Genomic DNA, 22328 nt, shown 5'->3' on the forward strand with positions numbered 1-22328 from the left:
CCCCCATATTTTAGGGCCAGAAAGGCTACGCAGACAGCTGCGGGCTGATATTCATAGCCGAGGAAGGGGTCATGGATATTGCCCCCCCCGGCTACAAATATCAGGCCGCAGCCGCCCCAGAAATGGCGCATCAATAAGATGCGCCAATTCTGGCACTTAGCCCCTCTCTTCCCACTCCCGCATCGCGTCGGCGGGATGTGGGGGTAATAAAGGGGTTAATGTCACCTTTGATCGGTGACATTAAGCCCGGTTAATAATGGAGAGGCGTCAATTAGACGCCGATCCATTATTAATCCAATATTAAAGAATAGAAAAAAAACCACACAGACACATTTAATAATAATTTTTAATCAAATAAAAACCACTGTTTTTGACAATATTTTATTGCACGCTCATTCCATTTGCGATGCCATCGATCACCTAGAGAAAAATAAAATAACAAACCAATTAGATACCTACCGTTCCGTCGCAGTCCATTTAAACGAGTGTCCCACGTCGATCAATCATGGAGAACAGTCACATCAGCAGATGTGACCATTCTCCATGTCACCAGAAACACACTGACAGGAGCTCTGCTCCTGCAGTGTGTAACTGCGCATGTGCCTAGAGTTTACTAGAGTTCAGTGACTCCGGTAACCTCATTTACGGCACTGCTGCGTGGGAAAGGTCACACGCAGCAGAAGAGCCGTAAAGCGAGGTCCCGGAGCGGCTGAACAACGGGAAACTCGCCCGAACGGCAGTGTATCGCCAGAAAACATCCTAGATCGCCGTGGGACCTTTGTTTTTTGGTTATTTTCGGCGGACATCATTTTTTGTTGGGGAAATGATTTTTTTTTTTTTTATTTATTCACCAACGAGGGGAGTGAGGGCTTCTGGGAACAAGATGGCCGGGCCTGGATGGTGAGTATATATGTTTTGTGTTGTATGTCATGTCTGTTACATGTATGTTGTATGTAATGACTGTTACATGTATGGTATGTGTTTTTTAACATGTTTAGCGCTGTACAATTGTGCTCGGTGGCCGCAGGGCCTACTCTCCCATCACATGGCCGGATGGGAGCAGCAGGCCCATGCGGCGATTGAGCACAATTGTCACACTAACATCGCATGGAGACGCACACAGACAGACACATACATATATACATACAAACATACATACCAAGTCTATCAAACGCCCCACGTCCATCTCCATGCGACGGTAGCTGTCCATCTTCCAAGAAATCTTGTCACTGCACACTATACTCCGCCCACACTACACTTCCTCCTGCCTTGACATCATTTCCCCCATTCTGCTGCGGTTTTTTACACCCAATCCGCACGAAAAACCGCAGATCTTTTTAGATCTGCGGTTTTTATGCGGATTTTACTTAGTCCATGAAATCCTATGGGTGCGGAACCGCGGCAGAAATGCAGAAAGAATTGACATGCTGCGGAAAATAAACCGCAGCTTTTCCGCGCGTTTTTTTCCGCAGCATGTGCACAGCGGTTTTTATTTCTCATAGACAACCATTGTACTGTACACCGCAGCAGAAACTGCAGCGGTTCCGCAGTACAAAAACCGCTGCGGAACCGCAGCAGAATCTGCAGCGTGTGCACACAGCCTAAGGCTCACATAAGCGCTATCCCCACAAAGGAGGATATGGAGAATTATATTTCAAGGCTTGAATCCTCTTATAGAGCTGAGACTGCTGCTATTAGACAGGAAGTACAGCAGATTTCTGAAAGGGTGGCTAATAATGAACGTCACACAGAGGCCATCTCTCAGAGATTACATGCACAGGAACAGTTAATTGCTTCTCACTCACAGCAACTGGAATGTTTGGCTGAACTGGTGGATGATATGGAAAACAGAGGGAGATGTAATAATATCAGGATCAGAGGTCTGCCAGAGTCGGTGGAACAAAACAAGTTAGAGGAATCCCTGCGTTGCATTTTTAATTCTATACTGAATATCCCACGTGACTCGGACATAGAATTTGACAGGGCTCATAGGTCCCTACGACCCAAATCCACCGATTCAGCTAGACCGAGAGATGTAATATGTCGGATACATAGATACAAAGTAAAGGAGAACATTCTTGCGGGGCCCGCACAATGGAAACCATCAAATCTAAAGAGCACGTTATCCAAGCAATGCATGATCTGTCATGGTGCACACTCCAGAAAAGACATGCTCTGAGACCCTTACTAGACATACTGAGACAACAGAAAATCCTTTATTCTTGGGGCTTTCCCTTTAAACCTCAAGTGAGACTGTCTGGAACTTTACATGTTTTACGTACTGTGGGAGACTTGCCGGTGTTCACTAACGGTCTGGGAATTCCTTCAGTCCAGATTTCTCCAACCGAATGGCCAGGCCTATCTAGAGGCCTGAGAATGGACAATATAACTCATCCCCAGAGAAGGAGAAACCGCAACTTTGGCATGAAAACCCGGGATCGCAATATAGAGGAAATGGGCCCTCCAACCCCAGATTGACAAGTTTCACTTAAATGTTATTGTTTCATTTACTTTCCTTTCTATTTGTTCTCCTGTCCTATGTAAGAAGTTTACAGGATTAACATAGAAAAATGGGGTTTCCTAAAAAAGGCTTTAGTAGAGATTCTATGTGATTAATGCTTAACATTCTGGGATTTCTACATTAGTTGATTCAGCAATATATAGATACACCTATATACGTTCTGGGTGCTCAAGATTTGGTGAAGTGATATGCGTTTCACATGTTAGTTATTTTACCAGTTTAATGTGTTATTGTGGGTCTGCTGTTTGATCGCAGGGGGAGCTACCCTCTATGGAAAGCACGCTTCCACTAAGGGGATCTACATTCCGCTAGACAGGGGGAAATATAAAATTCCACACCCATCTGTCCTTTTCTCTGAGGACTTTATTTGCGGTTGGGAAAGTCTCCCATCCGATTGTTTTTATTTTTATTTTCTTTCTTTTCCTGCTCCCCCCTTCACCCCCTTTTTTTTCTTAAAGGGAATTTTCCTTCTTTACCGGCCTTTTCTCAAACCCTATTTCTGGTCCGTGAAATGAACTCAGTCAAATTCTGTTCACTGAATGTTAGAGGTCTTAATATCCCTCAGAAGCGTTCTTAGATTCTTTACTCCATGCATAAACAAAAAGTCCAGATTCTTATGTTGCAAGAAACACTTTAAATCGGATCACGTTCCTAAGTTAAAAGATAGGTACTTCAAAACCTGGTTCCATAGCACAAATCCTGAATCAAAGTCCAAAGGTGTCTCCATTGCAGTCCATAAGTCATTAGCATTTTCTCTTATTGATACACTTGTAGACATACAGGGTGGATATATCTTTCTCAAGATAAAAATTGCAGACTCAATATACACAATTGCTAACTGGTATCTTCCTAATAAGGGCCAGATTCCAGCATGCCGTGTGTTCCTAACCTCACTTTCTAATTTCGCAGAAGGTACACTGATCACAGGTGGAGATTTCAATTTTACAATGAACCCAAAGGTAGACTCTTCTTCTGGGAGGGAAACTGTTTCGGTGACACAACTGCATTCTCTTAAAGGGGTTCTCCATGCCCTCCGACTGACGGATGTTTGGCGGATAATAAATCCTCAGGGGAAGGATTACACATATTATTCTCATATACATAATTCTTATAGCCACATCGACCTTTCTCTTGAGCCACCATGCTTTGTCCTGGCAACCCAAGGCCACAATTGGAGACATGCTATGGTAGGACCACGCTCCGATTTTTCTGTCCTTATCTCTGCCATCTCTGGTCCAACGTTCTTGGACTTGGAGATTGAATGATAACCTTATCAAGTAAGGTTTCTCCTTGCGGAGAGTGACATGCCAGCTGTGGCTTGTCAAGGTAAGGAGACTTATTCGCCGTGCAATGCTCCTCTGGGAAAATAATATGCAAATTGCCTCTTCAGAAAGAAAGAGGACTTTTACTCTACAGCGCCACCTATTGGTAGTAGCGATCCTACAAGTCACAATCAACCCTTTAACGAGTCTTGTAGTATGACTTAGGATACAAGCCAAATCAGAATCTCAATTTGCAGACACGGTGTTTCGAGCTGTTGGCTCTCGTCAGTGCAAAGTATGAGATCTGATTTGGCAAGGTAAGAGGCTCTGGACTAGGGTCTAAGAAGTAAGGTTTCTCCTTGCGGAGAGTGACATGCCAGCTGTGGCTTGTCAAGGTAAGGAGACTTATTCGCCGTGCAATGCTCCTCTGGGAAAATAATATGCAAATTGCCTCTTCAGAAAGAAAGAGGACTTTTACTCTACAGCGCCACCTATTGGTAGTAGCGATCCTACAAGTCACAATCAACCCTTTAACGAGTCTTGTAGTATGACTTAGGATACAAGCCAAATCAGAATCTCAATTTGCAGACACGGTGTTTCGAGCTGTTGGCTCTCGTCAGTGCAAAGTATGAGATCTGATTTGGCAAGGTGAGAGGCTCTGGACTAGGGTCTAAGAAGTAAGGTTTCTCCTTGCGGAGAGTGACATGCCAGCTGTGGCTTGTCAAGGTAAGGAGACTTATTCGCCGTGCAATGCTCCTCTGGGAAAATAATATGCAAATTGCCTCTTCAGAAAGAAAGAGGACTTTTACTCTACAGCGCCACCTATTGGTAGTAGCGATCCTACAAGTCACAATCAACCCTTTAACGAGTCTTGTAGTATGACTTAGGATACAAGCCAAATCAGAATCTCAATTTGCAGACACGGTGTTTCGAGCTGTTGGCTCTCGTCAGTGCAAAGTATGAGATCTGATTTGGCAAGGTGAGAGGCTCTGGACTAGGGTCTAAGAAGTAAGGTTTCTCCTTGCGGAGAGTGACATGCCAGCTGTGGCTTGTCAAGGTAAGGAGACTTATTCGCCGTGCAATGCTCCTCTGGGAAAATAATATGCAAATTACCTCTTCAGAAAGAAAGAGGACTTTTACTCTACAGCGCCACCTATTGGTAGTAGAGTAAAAGTCCTCTTTCTTTCTGAAGAGGCAATTTGCATAACCTTATCAAGGATACTTTATGTTCTTCAGAGCTGAAAGAGTCTATTGACTCCTTTATCCAAATACATGCCTCTGACCAAACCAGCTCCCTTGCAATGGAAGACTTTGAAATGCGTTATGAGAGGGATTCTGATAAAGCATGGTTCTAGGTTAACGAGAGAGAGTTCAGAAAGTGGATGAATTATTACAGCAAATTCATTCTCTTGAAATTTCACACAAACTATCTGCTTCCACGCTTGCTGACTTGACAAAAAAAAAAAGAAATTAATTAAGAGAAACTTTAGATAAAAAATATTTTCAATACATGGAAAAATCTAAACGTTTTTTCTATGACCTATTGGACAAGTGCGGGAGACCATTATCCAGACTGCTCCATCCACGTGCGTCAGCTACATTTATTCCGTTTGTTAAAAAACAAAATGGCAGGGATACACACAACCCAAAAGAAATTGTGGATCTCTTTCAGTCTTACTATGAGAATTTATACAACATTAAGAACCAATTCTCAGATATGCCCCCATTAGACCTCTCCTATAAGATAAAAGAATACATTCAGGAAACATCCCTACCTGTGTTGAGTAGTTCAGTTCTGAAAGCTTTAGAGGAGGAGATTTCAATAGAGGAGATCGATTTGGCAATACAGTCCTCTCCTCGGGTAAATGCCCTGGTCCAGATGGATTCACACCGACGTTTTATAAAAACTTTAGGGAACAACTCTCTCCAATAATGTCAAAAACTTTCAATGCTATTGATGAAAGTACTGGATTTGTTCCCCAGTCTCTAGAAGCACACATTAGTGTGCTCCCTAAGCCAAGATAAAGACCCTTCAATAATCGCCAACTTTAGGCCGATTTCTCTCTTAAACATGGACATTAAATTATTTTCAAAAATCTTAGCTGAGAGGCTAGCCCCTTTACTTCCTTCCCTGGTCAATAATGATCAGGTGGGATTCGTCAAAGGACGAGAAGCCCGGGATAATACTATTAAGACATTACTTAGCATCTCCAAGGCAAAAACCAGCTCCACACCACTAGGTCTTTTATCTGTAGATGCAGAGAAGGCTTTCTATAGAGTCCATTGGGGGTTTATGGAGGAAGCCTTGAGACAGATAGGTCTAGGTCCTCACTTTCTACAGAAAATTTTAGCCATATATAATGGTCCAACAGCGCGGGTTAGAATAAATGGTTCCTTTTCCAGCTCATTTAAGATCAACAATGGAACAACAAAGGGCTGCCCACTTTCTCCATTACTTTACGTAGTGGTAATGGAACACCTAGCCAACGCTATCAGAAATAATATCAATATTCATGGATACACGATAGGACCTAACTCTTATAAAACAGCTCTGTATGCAGATGATTTACTCCTTTATATCTCACAACCACAAATATCGTTTCCAATGATTTTAAAAGAATTTGATAGGTTCGGAGCACTTAGTAATTTTAAAGTCAATTATTCCAAATCAGAAGCCTTAAATATATCATTTTCTCAGAATGAGGTCCTTCAAATCATGAATAAATTTCCATTTAAATGGCAAGTAGAGTCATTGAAATATCTAGGGGTTGGGGTCCCTTCTGATCCTAATAAATTGTTCGAGCTTAACTATCAAGTTTTATTAAGCAGAACATACAGAGACCAAGCGAATTATAGTAAATTTAAACTATCCTGGTTTGGAAGGATGAAGGCTATCAAAATGGACGTTTTACCCTGTTTCTTATACATATTCCAAACGCTACCGATTTCCTCCCCTCATAGTTTCTTCTGTAAATTACAATCAGCTTTAATCAAATTCATATGGGGTAAACTCAAACCTCGCATAAGCATACAGACCCTTTCTCGACCTAAATCTATAGGTGGTGCTGGTTTTCCCAATTTTAAGAGGTATTTTCAGGCTACTACATTACTTAGGATTCTAGACTGGCACTTTTGGGCTGATGCTAAACAATGGATGGGGGTGGAACAGGAGGGTTTGGATGTTCCTTTAAGACATCTGCCGTGGTGTTCTGGGGAGTCATTGACTATTGTCAATTGTAATTTAACTAGAGACACACTTAAAATATGGCACACTCTGAGAAAGAAGGGGTTCCCAGATAGGAATATTAGCCCACTTACATCATTGTTTTTCAATCCATCCTTTCTCTCTGGATACTTGCGCAGATCTTTTCTCGGTCGGAGGGCACTGGCGGATACCCGATTGTTTCAGGTGCTAGAAAATGAAGTTGCCTTCTTTTGTCTCTATACAGGCTCAGTTTCCAAATGAGAAAATTAGGTGGTTTGAATACTTGCAATTACAATCCTTCCCAGTAACACAATTTTGATAAAATTTCGATTTCAACCTTCACCTTTTTTGAGAAATTGTTTGTAGAGGAAAATAAGCCTCCACATGCTATATCTGTGATTTATGGGGGATTAAGCAGAGAGGGTGAAGCAGAGAAGTTAACATTTCAGCAGGCGTGGGAGAGAGACTTGGGGATAAGCTTGTTCCTGAGTAATGTGAAAGGGGGTTTCTCTTCACTCAAACTTGCTAGCTCTGGGATTGCACAAGAGAAGAACTATAAAATACTTATGAGATGGTATCATTACCCTTCTAAACTACATGCAATATATCCAGCAGTTTAAGGGGTTTGTTGGAGATGCGAGAGGGAGGTGGGCTCTATGATTCACATTTGGTGGGAATGCTCTAAGATCAAGCCATTCTGGGAGAAGGTTTTCGACAATTATCAACGAATCACAGGAAACAGTGTAGCAAGGTCCCCTCAAATAGCTCTTCTGTCAATTTTACCTTCTTCAATAGGGACTCAGAAGAGAGATATTCTTCGGTTTTGTCCAACAGCAGCACGAATGGTAATCCCGCGGTTTTGGAAACTTACAAACCCCCCTGACATATTAGACTGGTATAAGGAAATGGTCAATCTGTGTAGAATGGAGGAGCTGTCTGCAGACTGCAATGGTACAAACGATAAATTTAGAAGGATTTGGAGTGGATGGATTTTGTTTCAGGACTCACCTGATTTCCATAATTTGTTCCGCTGAATGTTTCAATTACATAGGAATTTGCTCAATATATACATGATTTTAAGGACTGCTTTCTCCATAACCCCTTTTTTTTTTCCTTTTTCTCCCTCTTCCCTTGTCTTTCTTTCCCGCTTTTTTTACCCTATGCCTGTCCTCTGCATAATATAGAGGATATTTCCTCTCTTGAATACCTTGGTGGTGTTTGCCATATGGCTACTGCTATTGTCTACCATGATATGTTTGATTTACTGATAGATGGTTGTATTCTCATTTTTGAATACTAGATATTTTCTATGATTCTATATATTATCTGTTTGCATATAATATATTCTTTGTTTGTAAAATGCTCAATAAAACAGATTGAACGTAAAAAATAAAAATAAAAAAAGCAAAAAATAATGATTTATTATCATACCGCCGAACAAAAAGAGCAATAACGCGCAATCAAAACGATGTATATAAATATCCATGGTACCGCTGAAAACGTCATCTCGTCCCGCAAAAAACGAGCCGCCATACAGCATCATCAGCAAAAAATTTAAAAAGTTATAGCTCGCAGAATAAAGCAATGCAAAAATAATAATTTATATAAAATTGTTTTCATTGCATAAAAGCGCCAAAACATAAAAAGAGACCTTAATGAGGTATCGCTGTAACCGTACTGACCCGAAAAATAAAACAGTCTTATCAATTTCACCGCACGCGGAACGGTGTAAACACACCCCCCAAAAGAAATTCATGAAACGCTGGTTTTTGTTCATTCTGCGTCCCAAAAATCGGAATAAAAAGCGATCAAAAGATGCCACGTACCCGAAAATGATACCAATAAAAACGTCAACTCGCCCTGCAAAAATTAAGACCTCACATGACTCAGTGGGTCAAAATATGGAAAAATTATAGCTCTCAATATGTGGTGATGCAAAAACTATTTTTACAATAAAAAGCGTCTTTTAGCGTGTGACAGCTGCCAAACATAAAAACCGCCATAAATAGTAAATCTTATCACCCCCTTAGTTAGGGAAAAATAATAAAATTAAAAGAAAATGTATTTATTTCCATTTTCCCATTAGGGCTAGGGTTAGGGTTAGGGCTGAGATTAGGGTTAGGGGTGTGTTGGGGTTAGGGTTGAAGTTAGATTTGGGGGGGTTTCCACTGTTTGGGCACATCAGGTGCTCTCCAAATGCAACATGGCGTCTGATCTCAATTCCAGCCAATTCTGCGTTGAAAAAGGCAAATGGTGCTCCTTCCCTTCCAAGCTCTGCCATGCGCCCAAACAGTGTTTTACCCCCACATATATAGGGTATCAGCCTACTCAGGACAAACTGCAAAACAACTTTTGGGGTCCAATTTCTCCTGTTACCCATAGGAAAATAAAAAATTGGGGGCAAAAATATCATTTTTGTGGAAAAAAACGTTTTTATTTTCACACCCAGGCGTTATAAACTTCTGTGAAGCACTTGGGGGTTCAAAGTGCTCACCACACATCTAGATAAGTTCCTTGGGGGGTCTAGTTTCCAAAATGGGGTCACTTGTGGGGAGCTTCAATAGTTTAGGTACATCAGGGGCTCTCCAAACACACATGACACCCGCAGACCATTCTATTAAAGTCTGCATTCCAAAACGTCACTACTTCCCTTCCAAGCCCCGACGTGTGCCCATACAGTAATTTTCTCCCACATATGAGGTATCAGTGTACTCAGAACAAATTGGACAACAACTTTTGAGGTCCATTTTCTCCTGATATCCTTGGAAAAATAAAAAAATTGGGGACTAAATGATCATGTTTGTGGAAAAAATACGATTTTTTTATTTTCACGCCCAGTCGTTATAAACTTCTGTGAAGCACTGGGGGGTTCAAAATGCTCGCCACACATCTAGATAAGTTCCTTAGGGGGTCTAGTTTCCAAAATGGGGTCACTTGTTGGGGGTTTCCACTGTTTAGGTACATCAGGGGCTCTCCAAAAGCAACATGACACCCGCAGACCATTCTGTTATGATTGAGTCACCGAGGAGGAAAAAACAAAACACAAGCTCAGCCCAGAAAATCAGAGAGGTTGGAAACTAGCAGATTGCAGACCCCTGATCCTATCACACAACTAGCAGTAGCCGTGGAGTGTTCCTACGGTGATCCTAGACACCTCGTCACAGCCGGAGATCTACACAAGCCTAAAGAGAGAAAAGAGAAAAACTGACTGCCCCAGAGCAGACCCCAAAGCAATAGGCAGCCCCCAACATATAATGACGGTGAAGCAAGATGAAAACACTAATACAGATAGAAAGATAGGTTGAGCAAATGATGGGGCCCAAGCTAACTAAAAAGGACAGGACAGAAAAGCTGCTGTCTGCAATCCAAGAAAACCCTGCCAAAAATACTACCAACACAACTGATAAGCAAAAAGGACCCTGAAGTCACTAGACTTCAAACCCTATATCAGCACTCAGAATACTCTGGAATTAGAGCAAAAGAAAACACTGATCAAGGAAAAAGAATCCAGCACACCCCCGGCTGGGGATGGCTGAACTCAAAAAACAAGGTAAACAAAACCAAAACTAATAAGTTCAATAGCAGAGCAGAGATCTTTGGGAAGCAGGAATCAGACTGGTCTCCAAGAATCCAGCAGAGAACTCACCAGCGACTCAGAAGGGCGTCGGCTGCCTTATATCAGTTCCCGTTACCCAGTCACCATCTACCTGATCAGGTGTTTGGTTTCTTTCATCTAAATCAGCCTCACTACCTTCCTTCACCATAAGAGGGAGATCCTCGGACACAAAAGATGAATGAACAGATGAGCTCACAACACCATTACATCAAAGTCTGCATTCCAAAACGTCACTACTTCCCTTCCAAGCCCTGACATGTGCCCATACAGTAGTTTTTTCCCACATATGGGGTATCAGCGTACTCAGGACAAATTGGACAACAACTTTTGGGGTCCAATTTCTCCTGGTACCCTTGGGAAAATAAAAAAAATTGGTGACTAAAAGATCATGTTTGTTGAAAAAATACGATTTTTTTATTTTCACGCCCGGGCGTTATAAACTTCTGTGAAGCACTGGGGGGGTTCAAAGTGCTCAGCACACATCTAGATAAGTTCCTTGGGGGGTCTAGTTTCCAAAATGTTGTCATTTGTGGGGGGGGGTTTCACTGTTTTGGTACATCAGGGGCTTTCCAAATGCGACACTGTGTCCGATCTCAATTCCAGCCAAAAATGTCAAATGGCACTGCTTCCTTTCCAAGCTCTGCCATGCGCCCAAATAGTGGTTTACCCCCACATGTGGGGTATCAGCGTACTCAGGACAAATTGCACAATAACTTTTAGGGTCCTGTTACCCTTGGAAAAATAAGAATTGAGGGTGAACAGATCATTTTTGTGGAAAAAATATGATTTTTTAATTGTACAGCTCTACGTTATAAACTTCTGTGAAGCCCTTGTGGGTTCAAAGTTCTCACCACATAACTAGATAAGTTCCTTGTGGGGTCTAGTTTCCAAAATGGGGTCACTTGTGGAGGTTTCCACTGTTTAGGTACATCAGGGGCTCTCCAAACGTGACAAGGCGTCCGATCTGAATTCCAGCCAATTTTGCATTGAAAAAGTCAAACGGCGCTCCTTCCCTTCTGAGCTCTGCCATGCGCCGAAACAGTGGTTCCCCCCCACATATCAGGTATCACGTATCAGCGTACTCAGGACAAATTGCACAATAACTTTTGCAGTCTAATTTCTCCTGTTACCTTTGGTAAAATAAAAAAATTGAACCTGAAGTATTTTTTTGTGAAAAAAGTTAAATGTTCATTTTTTTTTTTAAATATTCAAAAAATTCCTGTGACGCACCTGAAGGGTTAATAAACTTCTTGAATGTGGTTTTGAGCACCTTAAGGGGTGCAGTTTTTAGAATGGTGTCACTTTTGGGTATTTTCTATCATATAGACCCCTCAAAGTGGCTTCAAATGTGATGTGGTCCGTAAAAATAAAATGGGGTTGCAAAAACGAGAAATCGCTGGTCAACTTTTAACCCTTATAACTTCCTAACAAAAAAAAATTTTGGTTCCCAAATTGTGCTGATGCAAAGTAAACATGTGGGAAATGTTACTTATTAAGTTTTTTTGCGTGCCGTATCTCTGTGATTTAAGGGCATAAAAATTCAAAGTTGGAAAATTGCGAAATTTTCAAAATTTTAGCAAAATTTCCGTTTTTTTCACAAATAAACGCAAGTTATTTGAACGAAATTTTACCACTAACATGAAGTACAATATGTCACGAGAAAACAATGTCAGAATCACCAGGATCCATTGAAGCGTTCCAGAGTTATTACCTCATAAAGGGACACTGGTCAGAATTGTAAAAATTGGCCCGGTCATGAATGTGCAAACCACCCTTGGGGGTGAAGGGGTTAAAGAGTTTTCTTTATTTTCATGACTATGAAAATAGTAGATTCACTCTGAAGGCATCAGAACTATGAATTAACACATGTGGAATTATATAATTAACAAAAAAAATGTGAAACAACTGAAAATGTCTTCTATTCTAGGTTCTTCAAAAGTAGCCACCTTTTGCTTTCATTACTGCTTTGCACACTCTGGGCATTCTCTTGATGAGCTTCAAGAGGTAGTCACCGGAAATGGTTTTCACTTCACAGGTGTGCCCAGTCAGGTTTAATAAGTGGGATTTCTTGCCTTATAAATTGGGTTGGGACCATCAGTTGTGTTGTGCAGAAGTCTGGTGGATACACAGCTGATAGTCCTACTGAATAGACTGTTAGAATTTGTATTATGGCAAGAAAAAAGCAGCTAAGTAAAGAAAAACGAGTGGCCATCATTACTTTAAGAAATGAAGGTCAGTCTGAAAAATTGGGAAAACTTTGAAAGTGTCCCTAAGTGCAGTGGCAAAAACCATCAAGCGCTACAAAGAAACTGGCTCACATGAGGACCGCCCCAGGAAAGGAAGACCAAGAGTCACCTCTGCTGCGGAGGATAACTTCATCCGAGTCACCAGCCTCAGAAATCGCAGGTTAACAGCAGCTCAGATTAGAGACCAGGTCAATGCCACACAGAGTTCTAGCAGCAGACACATCTATACAACAACTGTTAAGAGGAGACTTTGCGCAGCAGGCCTTCATGGTAAAATAGCTGCTAGGAAACCACTGCTAATGACAGGCAACAAGCAGAAGAGACTTTTTTGGGCTAAAGAACACAATGAATTGACATTAGAGCAGTGGAAATCTGTGCTTTGGTCTGATGAGTCCAAATTTGAGATCTTTGGTTCCAACCACCGTGTCTTTGTGCGACGCAGAAAAGGTGAACGAATGGACTCTACATGCCTGGTTCCCACCGTGAAGCATGGAGGAGGTATGATGGTGTGGAGGTGCTTTGCTGGTGACATTGTTGGGGATTAATTCAAAATTGAAGGCATACTGAACCAGCATGGCTACCACAGCATCTTGCAGCGGCATGCTATTCCATCTGGTTTTCGTTTAGTTGGACCATAATTTCTTTTTCAACAGGACAATGACCCCAAACACACCTCCAGGCTGTGTAAGGGCTATTTGACCAAGAAGGAGAGTGATGGGGTGCTACACCAGATGACCTGGCCTCCACAGTCACCAGACCTGAACCCAATCGAGATGGTTTGGGGTGAGCTGGACCGCAGAGTGAAGGCAAAAGGGCCAACAAGTGCTAAGCATCTCTAGGAACTCCTTCAAGACTGTTGGAAGACCATTTCCGGTGACTACATCTTGAAGCTCATCAAGAGAATGCCAAGAGTGTGCAAAGTAGTAATCAAAGCAAAAGGTGGCTACTTCGAAGAACCTAGAATATAAGACATATTTTCAGTTGTTTCACACTTTTTTGTTAATTATATAATTCCACATGTGTTAATTCATAGTTTTGATGCCTTCAGAGTGAATCTACATTTTTCATAGTAATGAAAATAAAGAAAACACTTTGAATGTGGTGTGTCCAAACTTTTGGTCTGTACTGCACATTATAATATATATATATATATATATATATATATATATATATATATATATATGAGTGTGTGTATATATATATATTATAATGTGCAGTACAGACCAAAAGTTTGGACACACCACATTCAAAGTGTTTTCTTTATTTTCATTACTATGAAAATTGTAGATTCACTCTGAAGGCATCAAAACTATGAATTAACACATGTGGAATTATATAATTAACAAAAAAGTGTGAAACAACTGAAAATGTCTTATACACACACATATATATATATATATATATATATATATATATATACACACACACACACACACACATTTACACACCACTGACATTATATATCTATGTATTCATTGTGTATATATCCTATCTATTCTTACCTGTCAGTGTGATTTTACTGTACGCAGCATATGAATTGCTTTTCAAAGGCTCTAGAGAGATTGTTCTACAGGAAGTAGTTTTTTTCTCTGGGGGCATTCAACTTTATTAGCATACAAAAAGAGACAAGCTACCCCCAAAAAACCGCAACAAAAATGCCCCCAAAAATTGCGTTTTTGCAGCAGTTTCTTTCCTGTAAAGAAATCAAGTTTTGCTGTAGAGAAAAAAACCCAGCAAAAACGCCCAGTGTGAACTTACCCTATGAACTTTGTTCATAATGACAATTGAAACATTTTTATTACATTAAAGATATTAATAGTTTCATACGTGACCTCATCATTTAGAAACATTTTTAGTCTGATATTCTCCTGTCACAGATCTGACTTCTTGTCACAACAATGCCTTCAAAAGGTTTAAATTTCTCTGAACAGATTAGTCTACTGTGGGCTATGGAAAAAAAAAAAAAACACATCACAGAGAGAAAAAACAGCCATACTTACAATATCATGTCCAGACACAAATGCACAAACAGGATGCAGCGGGTCCCCTAAGATAAAAGCAGGGACAGCAGAGGTGCAAAATACTAAAAACAAGCCCCTTACTAACCCACCAAACATCCATGGGCCAGCTGCCTAGTACTCCAATTGCAGACGTCTGCATAGAATGTCATTCACACCATTACATGAGATGCATCTCTATCCATATAGCAGCCTATTACCAATGCCTCTCCTATTACAATCGGGGGGGCCTGTCTATATCATATGTGCACCCACAGGTTAGACACCCCACATTACCCAGCCACCACTGGAAAGACCCGGCCGGCACCCTGCAAAAAAAATGTGCAAAAAAGATTTAAATAATCAATGAGGTATTTGTCACTATTTTGGCCAAAATACACAAGCTCGCAACCCACGTCACAGGTCCTCATTATCATGCGAGTCCTTCATTAAAGATTTGTCTTCTTGTGACGTTCTAAAGCTAAGCAGTTAGAGTGGACGTGCTGTAGTAGTGATCTGGGGTTTACTGTAGTATGTGTGTTTATGTCCTGGTCCCTATTCCCATTTAGATTATTCCTCCCTGTCTCTATCCTCCTCCCTATTGTTGGTTAGTACTTTTGCATGATAGAGGTTTTCTGTTATCCCGGTTTTGTCTGTCTTATGTGCCTTACGTTTCTATTTTATGCCTCATGGGGTGGGGGAGGGGACAGATCAGGGTTTAAAAGGAGGTCAGAGACCTCGTGCCTCTCTACCTTCAAGAATAGCCCTTGGGGCAGGGATAGTTAACGTCCCAGTTCCGGGAACAGTTTGAGGCCCCCCTTCCTTACCGAAGACAGTCACAGCGTGACATTTTCACTGGCCCCATATTTTGTATCTTGGTATGGATACTGTTGCAGTCCTTGCCAAACAATTGCAGGGTCTGTCACTTCAACTGTCAGATCCGCATTCAAGGGTCTCACAGCAGTAGACTGTTGGTTTGGAGGGCAGTCAGGCTGAACCAGAACCTAAGGTGGCCCTCTCCAATAGGTTTTCTGGGGGACGGGAAAAAATTGTTGTGGTCTGTGAATCCTGCATTCCAGTTACAGGAACAGTTTGAGGCCCCCCATCTTTACTGAAGACAGTCACAGAGTGACAAGTGTGGCTTTATGGATCTTCATACTTTCAATGAATCAGTTTTATCTTTCTTTGCTGCCCAACAATAATTTTATGTTTAACAAGAGGTTTTTTTTTTACTAAATAGTGGTGTGTGCAGGTGGAATGGGGCCTGAGACCCCACAACCAACGCTAGAGAGATTTACCACACACTGTCTTTTGGTAATGCAAGTTTATTTCATGAGAACAAACAAAATTAATTGTGACTATGAAGTATGCGACAAATGAAGGACGTTTCGACCCCACTGGGGTCTTTATCACAATGTTGTTTGGTACTTGAGATGGAAGGGATATATTTGAAGGGGAAGAGTTGCAGTTACTGTGTTGTCTTAGTTTCCTTTGTGCTCCCATCACCTCCCAACCATCCAGCAAACAAAGGCACAGGAGCGCCAAGGAAACCAATAAAACACTGTAGCTGCTAATTTGGTTATGGCATGATGGGAGGAATGCTTTATCTACAGTATTCAAAATCCTTTGCACATGTCAATTACAGTTTATTCTAGACTTAGGCTGGAGTCACACACAACGAATAAAAAAATCAGTCCGATTTTTACGGTACGAAATCGCACAAAGATTTCTTGTCCAGGGATCCGTCTGTCATCCGATTTTCCGGCGATGAACCGATTTTATTCGCATCTAAGCATCAAATTGACATCCAATGCCAATGTCTGATGCTCTTTCCTGTTGACCTGGAGAAGTCTTGCGATTTAATCGCAAGTCACACGTGTGGTGCGTTTTCAATGCGATTTTTAATCGCATCCATAGACTTGTATGGTCGAATCCAATCCGAAAATCGGTGACAATCGCAGCATGCTGCGATTGTCTCGGTCCGAGGAATGGATCCGATAAAAAAATGCATGATGGGTGCAGCAACATAGAATAACATTGGGACGAATGCAATGCGATTTTTTATCACATTGCATTCGTCCGATTTTATCGCTAGTGTGACTCCGGCCTTATAGATGAAATGGAGGGGAAAAGAACCAAAAGACAATCACAAGGTCCATAATATAGTGCATATAAAATTGCTTTATTGTATAAATTGAACAAGCAGGGATATGTGTGGACAAACACACATGAACCAACACACAATCTGCATGCTGGGGGCATGCCGGACCATAACAAAATCCATAGAGCTGACTAGATATGTATCAAATATGAGTACATAGGTTCATCCTAAATGTAGCAGTGTCACAGGCAGCTAATTATGCAGTATCAGGTAAACCTAAATATATAACAGAGTTAAACCCTGAATGGCATCCATTAAGGAGAGTGGCACACACTATATCACCCGTATTAAAGCTGCAGTGAGTACATTACACAGAATAATAGTTTGCCGTTTTACCTGAAAATATGCCTGAACATGGGGCTCAAATGTTTTGCAGTGTTTAAAACACACCTGGTAATAGCATGTCACCCCCCCATGTTCCCCCATTTTTTCCTATATCATGGCGTACTGCTGTATATAGCTCTGATATTTATCTGGTTTTAACCCCTTCATGACCCAGCCTATTTTGACCTTAATGACCTGGCCATTTTTTGCAATTCTGACCAGTGTCCCTTTATGAGGTAATAACTCAGGAACGCTTCAACGCATCCTAGCGATTCTGAGATTATTTTTTCGTGACATATTGGGCTTCATGTTACTGGTAAATTTAGGTCGATAATTTTTGCGTGTGAAAAAAACAGAAATTTGTCGAAAACTTAAAATTTTGCAATTTTCAAATTTTGAATTTTTATTCTGATAAACCAGAGAGCTATGTGACACAAAATAGTTAATAAATAACATTTCCCATATGTCTACTTTACATCAGCACAATTTTGGAAACATTTTTTCTGTTAGGAAGTTATAAAGGTTAAAAGTTGACCAGTGATTTCTCATTTTTAGAACAAAATTTACAAAACCATATTTTTTTTAGGGACCACCTCCCATTTGAAGTCACTTTGAGGGGTCTATATGGCAGAAAATACACAAAAATGACACCATTCTAAAAACTGCACCACTCAAGCTACTCAAAACTACATTCAAGAAGATTATTAACCCTTTAGGTGCTTCACAGGAACTAAAGCAATGTGGAAGGAAAAAATGGACATTTTCATTTTTCCAACAAATTTTTTTAGCCTCAGTTTTTTCATTTTCACACGGGCAACAGGATAAAGTGGATCCTAAAATTTGTTGGGCAATTTCTCCTGAGTACACCGATACCTCATATGTGGTCATAAACCACTGTTTGGGCGCACAGCAGGGCCCGGAAAGGAAGGAGCGCCATTTGACTTTTTGAATGGAAAATTAGCTTCAATCATTAGCAGGCACCATGTCGCGTTTGGAGAGCCCCTGTGTGCCTAAAGATTGGAGCTCCCCACAAGTGACCCCATTTTGGAAACTAGACCCCCGAAGGAACTTATCTAGATGTGTGGTGAGCACTTTGAACCCCCAAGTGCTTCACAGAAGTTTATAACGCAGAGCAGTGAAAATAAAAAAATCTTTTTTCCTCAAAAATGATTTTTAGCCCGCTATTTTTTTTATTTTCACAAGGCTAACAGGAGAAATTGGACCACAAAAGTTGTTGTGCAATTTGTCCTGAGTACATTGATACCCCATATGTGGGGGGAAACCACTGTTTGGGGGAATGGGAGAGCTCAGATGGGAAGGAGCGCCATTTTGGAATGCAGACTTTGATGGAATGTTCTCCGGGCGTCATGTTGCGTTTGCAGAGCCCCTGATGTGCCTAAACAATACAAACCCCTGACAAGTGACCCCATTTTGGAAACTAGAACCCCCAAGGAGCTTATCTAGATGTGTAGTGAGCACTTTGAACCCCCAAGTGCTTCACAGAAGTTTATAAACGCAGAGCCATGAAAATAATTTTTTTATTTTTCCAAGGGTAACAGGATAAATTGGACCCCAAAAGTTGTTGTCCAGTTTGTCCTGAGTACGCTGGCACCCCATATGAGGGGGGGGACCACTGTTTGGGCGCACAACAGGGCTCAGAAGGGAAGGAGAGCCATTTGACTTTTTAAATGGAAAATTAGCTCCAATCGTTAGCGGACACCATGTTGTGTTTGGAGAGCCCCTGTGTGCCTAAACTGTGCAGCTCCCCCACAAATGACCCCATTTTGGAAATTAGACCCCCTAAGGAACTTCTCTAGATGCATAGTGAGCACTCTGAACCCCCAGGTGCTTCACAGAAGTTTATAACACAGAGCCGTGAAAATAAAAAAAAATTTTCCTCAAAAAATGATTTTTTTAGCCAGCAATTTTTTATTTTCAGAAGGGTAACATGAGAAATTGGACCCCAAAAGTTGTAGTTTGTCCTGAGTACGCTGGTACCCCATATGTGGGGGGAACCACTGTTCGGACACACGTCGGGGCTCAGAAGGGAAGTAGTGACGTTTTGAAATGCCGACTTTGATGGAATGGTCTGCGGGCATCATGTACATTTGTAGAGCCCCTGATGTGCCTAAACAGTGGAAACCCCCCACAAATGACCCCCCAAGGAACTTGCCTAGATGTTTGGGCACACGTCGGGGCTTGGAAAGGAGGGAACACTGTTTGACTTTTTGAATGCAAAATTGGCTGCAGTAAATTGTGGCGCCATGTTGCATTTGGAGACCCCGTGATGTGCCTAAACAGTGGAAACCCCTTAATTCTAACTCCAACCCTAACCAAAACACACCCCGAACCCTAATCTGAACTCTAACCCTAACCACAAGCCTAACCCTAATCCTAACCCACCCCTAACCTTAACCCTAATTCCAACCCTAACCCTAATTCCAACCCTAACTCTAATTCCCACCCTAACCCTATTTCTAACCCTAACCGTATTTCCAACCCTAACTCTAATTCTAACCCTAATGGAAAAATAAAAATATTTTCTTTATTTAATTATTTGTCCCTACCTATGGGGGTGATAAATGGGGGGTTTATTTACTTTTTTTATTTGGATCACTGTGAGAGTTTATCACAGAGATCACAATAAATGAATCTGCAGACGGCAGATTCCAAAGGGCGCACTGCGCATGCACCCGCCATTTTCCAAGATGGCGGCGCCCATGATCCGGGACGGCGGGACACCGGGATGGCCAGAGGGAGATCGGAGGCACCGTGCACGGTGAGGGGGGCTGATCGGAAGGCGGGGGGGAGCAGAGGGAAGGGGAGGGGGAGTGTCACGTGGACCCGTCCTGTGTGACACGACCCGCAGGTCGATAACTAAAACAACAATACACGGCACGTGTAACTGTCCTGTGTGACCCGACCTGCAGGCCGGTAACTAAAACAAGACACGGGGGAAGGGGAAACAATTAATATGGTGGCCCTGCGATAGGGAACGGGGACGTGGAGACCTCCTGCACTCCCCTGAGTCAGTATCTCTACATTCCTAACGATCCCTAGGCCGGTTCCGCACCGGGCGCTGATCAGGATACCCGAAATCCCTAGCTCACCCTGAACCAATCCCTTACTAGTGAAGTGGACGGTGCAGAAACTAATCCCACCACTGCACTAAAACACACATTGAGGAAAGTGACAAACAGGGAAACACCACTTAGCTTTGCTCTGTTGCTAATGCTCCCAGCAAAAGAGTCCGACACCTGAGTGCATCTATTCCTCCAGCCGGATCCAACACCTGAGTACAGCTTTCCAGCAACAGAGTCCAGCATCCGAGTGCAGCTCTCTTCCAGCAACAGAGTCCAGCATCCGAGTGCAGCTCTCTTCCAGCAACAGAGTCCAGCATCCGAGTGCAGCTCTCTTCCAGCAACAGAGTCCAGCATCCGAGTGCAGCTCTCTTCCAGCAACAGAGTCCAGCATCTAAGTGCAGCGTTCACCATAGCTGCCACTCCACCAAGCTTTTCAAGAACTCCTCGCTGACACCATAGCTGCCACTCCACCAAGCTTTGCAAGAACTCCTCACTGACACCATAGCTGCCACTCCACCAAGCTTTGCAAGAACTCCTCACTGACACCATAGCTGCCACTCCAGGATTCTGACTGAGCTGCCCGAGACTCTTCTCAAGTTCCTTCCTTCACCAAGGATGGTTGGAAAAGACCAATATCACCAACAGTGATTGCAACACCTGACACTCTTTTATAGGTCAGAGCCAGAGCAATAACACGGCTTTATAATCACGTGCACTAAACTAAAGTAACCAGAGTGCAATGACCCTAGCGACCACCGGGGCAAAACTAGAACTGAAACTACCACAGTGCAATGACCCTAATGGCCACCGGGGGCAAAACTACCTTTAAGCACACAGCTTAAGGAATAAAAAAGGTTACCTGTGCATTTATCTGTCATAATCCAAACTGGATCATGACAGGGAGCAGATGATCAGCGCCGTCAGTTGGTGGCCGATCGGCACCGTCAGTCGGTCGGCACCGTCAGTCGGTGTGGGGGGGTCTGATCAGTGTCTCCTGCCATGGCAGATGCTATTGCAGCATCGGCCATGGCTGGATTGTAATATTTCACCAAATTTCATTGGTGAAATATTACAACCGCTCTGATTGGCTGTTAAAAGAGAAACAGCCAATCAGAGTGATCGTAGCCACGTGGGGGCTAAGCCGACGCACTGCCCCCCAGAGGAAGCGGGAAGCGAATCGTGCGTCGGGGCACCAGCGTGACTTGCAGGCATCATAACTTGGGTAAGAGTGCTTTCATTTCCCATTAACCCCTTATCCTCTCTCACTTATGGTAGAAACGTCCTATTATTCTAAATGACAGATTATCAGTATGTGTAACCTTTCCTGTGACTTGATATCCTGAGGCCCTATGATGAGGTTACTCTCTTATTTATATGGGTGGGCCTAACATATGATTCTGTGTGGTTACTAATGACTGTCCTTTCTTTAATGGGGGTCTAACTTTGCTTCTTACCTACATCTGTGAATTTGTGGGGTCATTTATACCTAACATCTCTTTGCTTAGTACCCCTTTTTCCGGACGTTTTTGTTATTGGTGTTCGCCTGATCGCGCCGTGGGTTGCATTTGTCATTCACTGGTTTTATATATTTTGGGATGTGACTTATGGTATATATTATGTTTACTTTGCCTTGTTTAATGAAATAATAAAGTTTTGTATATTTATATAAACTTGGCTTTACTTTTTTTGAGATACACTATACACCTATATTTAACTTTTTTGAGATTTAAGCTCTTCTGAGCCCTTTTTTGATTAAATATATGTCTTATGGAAAGTATCTCACTATTTAACCATGCTTCTTTTGTCATTCTTGAATCCTAGCTATGTCTTCATAAATGCATGCTTCCGTCTGGTAGATATGTTTGAGTCACCAAAAATGAATAGCCAAATGTAAAAAAAAATAAAAAATATAT

This window comes from Dendrobates tinctorius, unplaced genomic scaffold, assembly GCF_039654945.1.
Source record: "Dendrobates tinctorius isolate UK_male_01 unplaced genomic scaffold, ASM3965494v1 ptg000012l, whole genome shotgun sequence".
NCBI classification, from domain to species: domain Eukaryota; kingdom Metazoa; phylum Chordata; class Amphibia; order Anura; family Dendrobatidae; genus Dendrobates; species Dendrobates tinctorius.